General features: G+C 45.9%; 1 protein-coding gene across 1 annotated transcript in view; it reads left to right on the forward strand.

Moving 5' to 3' along the window:
* The first annotated feature begins 294 nt into the window (after nucleotides 1-294).
* The window catches only part of Pafah1b2 (platelet-activating factor acetylhydrolase 1b, catalytic subunit 2 (30kDa)), a 38,518-nt gene continuing 33,264 nt past the window's right edge, over nucleotides 295-5,548 (forward strand). The window contains exon 1 of the mRNA XM_013009759.1: nucleotides 295-426. The gene's annotated coding sequence lies outside the window, so the exon portion shown is untranslated. The remainder of the gene's footprint in view (nucleotides 427-5,548) is intronic.

Consider the following 5,548-nt stretch of genomic DNA (forward strand, 5'->3'; position numbering starts at 1 on the left):
ATGGCATCCACCACACCGAGGTGACAGGAACGCAGAATTCAGGGATGCAGCTGGAGGAAAGACAGAGACCCAAGTCACTCAGACCACCTGCAGGAGAGAGAAGAAAGCGGGGAAAGCTGGCGGGGCGGGGCGGGGCGGCGCGGGGCGGGGCGGACGCCACACCTGGGCACCAGCCCCCAGCGCCCGCCCAGAGTGAAAGTAAGGAGACAGCGCGGCCACGCAGCGGCGGGGCCGGCGGCGTCGGGGGCGGGACTTCCGGAACCCATTTGCCTGAGTGGCAGGGGAACCGGAAGTGGAGGCGCTGCTGCTGGTGCTGGGGCCCGAGGAGGGACGCGCCGGAGCGGGGCCGCCGGGATTGAGCAAGCGACAGACGTGCCACCCGCCGACGCCGCAGCCTCTTGGGGCCCGCACGGACCCTCTCCCTGTGTGAGTGCATCCATAGTGGCGGGGACCCGTGGCTCCGAGGTCGGGGCGGGAAGGGACCGCGAGGTGTTATTGTGAGAGGCCCGCGGCCTCCCCTCCCCCACCCGCGGCCCCTCCCCCGCGCCATCACCGGGGCGGCCCTCGGGGGGCCTCGCGCCGGCCTGCTCCGCGGCCCGGCCGGCCTGCGCCTAGGACCTCCTTCCCAGCCTCCATCCCCAAGCGTGGAGACTTTTCTCGGCCGCGGGCTGGCGCCCCCTCCCCGCTTTTCCTCGTGGAGGAGCGTGGCGGGGCGCCGCGCCCTGCCCCCCCTCCCCCCGGACCGGGCCTCCCCGCACCCCAGCTCCCGGAGGCCGCGCGTTCACGCCTGCAGGGGCTCCTCCTGCCTCCAGACGCAGCTGTTACCTTTTCCCTCCATCCCCGAGGGGAACCTCTGTGTCTTCTCCTGTCGCTTCCAGGCGCAAACCTGAGTGTGTGAGCGTGTGTGTGCGCGTGTGCGCGCGCACTATCTCCCTTCCCCTTTTGTTGAGAATTTTCTACTCGTTAGAAACTTCTCTGCTACCTCCTTCGAGATTCCTGTCGGGACCCCAGCACCTTTTAGAGATGAGACCCTGAGAGACTGATGATTTATTTACCCAGTATCAAGTAGCTAGTCAAATGTCAATGGATTGTGGGTTGGCTCGTTTGCGTCTCAGCGCTAGAGATTGCACCCAGAGTCTCGTGCATACTGTTCACAAGGTTCTTCCACTGCATCTGCTCCTTTTTTTTTTTTTTTTAAAGACAGGATCCGGTTAGGAAGCTCAGACTGACTTTGAACTTTTTAAGTAGCCTGGGCTGACCTTGAACTCTTTATCTTCCTGCTGAATGCCTTCGAAGTGCTGGAATTACAGGAGTAGGCTTAGCAAATCTCCGGGCCAAAACTTAAGGTGGATAGACTTTTTTAACCTGAGTGTCTTCCCCACCCGAATCAAGTCCATTTACTGGGTCGGAGACTTGAGTTCCACAAATTTGGTTGAGTCGTTTGGTCTTCCATAGTTCCCAGGTCAACATTGATTTCAAAATTTAGATACAGACCTTAAGAAAACCTAACACTTTGTAGAGCTGCCTATGGAGAAAGGAAAGACCACTTAGAACCTAGGACTTCATTTTGTACAGCTTTAAATTGGGTGGAGAGGTTGAGTGTGAGGTAAAAATGTGGAGAAAGACAAGATACAGAGGGTCATGATTGCCTTTCTCTTCTTCCTCTGTGGACTGTGTTCTGACATAAAGGTTGCCTCCTTGTGAAGGAGCAGGGGAGGAAATAATTGTGCATTAATTTCTTGGCTAGGGCATTTGATGATAAATAATGGATGTGCTGGACCCTTGTTATCCACCTGCCAGCCAATGAGGCAAAGTAGACTCTGCCAACTCTGAAGCAAAATGAGGAGTCCTCAGGTCTGAGAGGAAACCTAAATTAATTCTTATTTCATTGTTCGCCATCTGTTTCATGGTTCAAATGTACTCAACATAAAAATCCAGTTAAGCTTGAGAATATGTGTGTGTGTACGTATGTATATGTGTATGTATATGTATATATGGGGGTCTTGGGACTTGAACTCAGGGCCACTGATCTTTTGTGTTCAAGGCTAGAGCTCTAACATTTGAGCCACACCTTCACTTCTGGTTTTTTGGTGGTTGGTTGGAGATCGGACTCTCACAGATTTTCCTGCTTCAAAGCATGGTGCCCAAATCTCAGCCCTGCATAGCTAGGATGTCAGGTGTATGGCCTTACGATAATTTTTTTTTTTTTTTGGTCAGTCATGGGGCTTGAACTCTGAGCCTGGGCGATGTCCCTCAGCTCTTCAGCTCAAGGCAAGCGCTCTACCACTTGAGCCACAGCATCACTAACGGTTTTCTGGTGGTTTATTGGAGCTAAGAGTACCATAGACTTTCCTGCCTGGGCTGGCTTTGAACTGTAATCCTCAGATCTCAGCCTCCTGAGGAGCTAGGATTACAGGCATGAGCCACTGGAGCCCGGCTAATAATTCTTTTTGAAGGTACTTTCTCCACAGATAGTATAATTGTCTGGAAATATAAGTGTTGTATTTTCATAATCCGAGTTAAGTAAAGAAGATAGAAAAGGTAGGGGAAATGTGCAATTTGCTTACTCTTCCTGAAGAACTCATTTTGACCTACATTAAAAGTTGCTTCTCTTGGACTGGTAGAGGAACTCAAGAGGTATAGAAAGACTTCATAGAAAGCATGCAAGAGCAAACAATCTTGAGTTCAAACCCTAGTATTGAAAAAATTACTTCTTTAGAGTATAGTCTGTCCTGGAAATGGACAAAATTTTTGTTTACCCACCTTTTGTCATTCAGCTGGGTGTTTTTTTTTAACAGACTGAGTTTGTTTTTCATAACTTGTTATGAATCAGTAAGGTGAAATGGAACAAACCAAATCTCTCTGTGTTGGTACCTTTTTTGTGTGTGATGCTGAGGATTGAACCCAGAGCCACAATTTTTTTTTTGGTCAGTCATGGGGCCTGAACTCTGGGCCTAGGCACTGTCCCTCAGCTCTTCAGCTCAAGGTTAGTTCTCCAGCACTTGAGCCACATTGCCACTTCCGGCTTTTTCTGCTTTTGTGGTGCTGAGGAATTGAACGCAGGGCAAGGCAAGTGCTCTACCACTGAGCCACCTTCCCAACCCCAGAGCCACAATTTTTGAGTGCTCTCTCACAGTGGCATATTAGAAGCTCTCTTCCCTTTTAAAGAATTTTTCTTGCAGTTTCATTATTCTAAGGGTGTCTGTATTGCAAAATTGTCCTTTACCTGCGACAGGAATTCCACTCAGATTTTTATGGTATACTACAAAAGATTCTTTTGGATAGCTACTGATTATTCATTTATTTTTGTTTGTTTTGCAATAAAGTCCCCAAGTTGAATACTAAATGAATAGTGCTCTTGGTTCTGCATTTCTGGCCTGATTTTTATTTTTTACCCGTACCAGGTTTTAAATTCAGGGCATCTTTCTCAGCTTTCTGGCTCATGGTTGGTACATTATCTCCTGAGCCCAGCCCAGCATTTTGCTGGTTAGTTAGAGATGGGATCTTGAGGTTTTTCTCTCTGCTGGCTTAGAACCTTAGTCCTTCAAATCTCAGACTCCTCTGAATAGCTAGGATTATGAAGCTACCTGTGCTGGGTTTCTGGCCTGATTGTTAAAGAGGAGAACACATGGACTATGGCTCAGTTTTCTTTTCTGGGTGTTTAAAACTGTTACCACTTTAGAAGCCATAGACATTGGTGAAAGCATGAAAGTTACATTGTATTGTTAAGATTTTTTTTTTTTTTGGATGGCAAAACACAAATCCAAGGGTCTGAGGCACAAAGAAACAAGTTTTTTACTCAGATACTTTGCCCTTGGAAAGGAAGGCTGACCTTGTATTCATAGTTAAAGAGAATAAAAGGATGACCAAATTGGTTGTGTTTTTAATCGTTTCCAGTTTTAATTGCTTTAGCTTAATTTTAATTTTTATTTATTTATTTATTTTGCTAGTACTGAATTTTGAACTCAGGAACTTACGCTTTCTCTGCTTGCTTGACTGTTGATCTATTATGGAGTGCTTCCAGCCTAGCTTTTGCTGTTGTATGTATATATTTATTTTCAGTGGTGGGGCTTGAACTCAGGCCCTCCATACTTTCCTTGAGCTCTTTTGCTCAAGGCTAACACTCTACTGCTTTGAGCCCCAGCTCCACTTCGTTTTTTGAGTAGCTAATTGGAGAAAAGAATCTTAATGACTTTTCTCCGTCATCTTTGGGCTAGCTTTGAACCAGAACCCTCAGAGCTCAGCCTCCTGAGTAGCTAGGATTACAGATGTGATGTTTATTTTAGAGATGGAATCTTGCAGACTTTTCTGCCCAGACTGGCTTCAGACCTCCTCCTCCACATCTCAGCCTCCTGCATAGCAAGGATTACAGATAGAAGCCACTCATCTCCCCCCCACCCCCACACACACTCTTTGCCAGTGAAGAACTTTAGAATTCAGATGAAAGTAATTCTCTCGAGTTCAAAATGTCATCAAATATAGGTAGTGATATAAAAATGTAAGTGAACAACTTGTTAAACTAGCTTATCATAGTTTCTTTATTCCTTTCTATATGAAATATAATATCCTTTGTTCAAGAGTAATAGGCTTTGGTTTGCTCAACAGCAATAAGGGTTAGGAAATTACCTCATTGGTAGAGCACTTGCCTAGCATGTTTGATCCTCAAACAATCCCTCCTACCCTCTTACCTATTTGCACACATGGACACACAAAAGGAAGAAGGAAAGAAAAACTCTAAATAACAATGAACATAATAGATTGAGTATCCTTAATGCAAAATTGCTCTGACTTTTTTTTAAACTAGCATGATACCACAAGTGGAAATTTCCATACCTGACTTCATATGATGGATCATAATCAAAAGTCAAGGCACTAGCAACATTGTACAAAATTACTATTAGGCTATCTAAGGTACATGTGAGACAAATGAAATTCATGTTTTCGCTTGTTCCTATCCTCAAGATAGCTTAGTATGTGTTTGATGTATTTGTAGATATTCTGAAATCCAAAACATTCCAGATAAAAATGTCCAACTTGTACATCTCTTTAGTTTCAAATTCTACTCCTCTTATTTAATCAGCTCTTAGAACCAGAGAACAGATTCCTTAGATCTGAGTGCAATTTGATTTTAATAATAAAGTTCCTTGAACTCTGGGCCTGAGCGCTGTCTCTCAGCTCTTCAGCTCAATGCTAGCGCTCTACCACTTGAGCTACAGTGCCACTTGTTTTCTGGTGGTTTATTGGAGATAAGAATTTCATGGACTTTCCTGCCCGGGCTGGCTTTGAACCTTGATCCTCAGATCTCAGCCTCCTGAGTAGCTAGGATTACAGGCATGAGCCACTGGCCCTGAATTGTGACTTTTTAATATTGCTACTTTGGATAAATTGTTTATCTGATGGATGAATTTTGAAAGGCCATGTCTGTAAATTAGTTTGTAGATCTAAAGAGATACTAGTTTAGCTGGACGTCAGTGGCTCACGCCTGTAATCCTAGCTCCTCAGGAGGCTGAGATCTGAGGATCGAGGTTCAAAGCCAGTCCGGGCAGGA

Source organism: Dipodomys ordii, unplaced genomic scaffold (assembly GCF_000151885.1).
Source record: "Dipodomys ordii isolate 6190 unplaced genomic scaffold, Dord_2.0 Scaffold10, whole genome shotgun sequence".
In the NCBI taxonomy this organism is placed as follows: Eukaryota; Metazoa; Chordata; class Mammalia; order Rodentia; family Heteromyidae; genus Dipodomys; species Dipodomys ordii.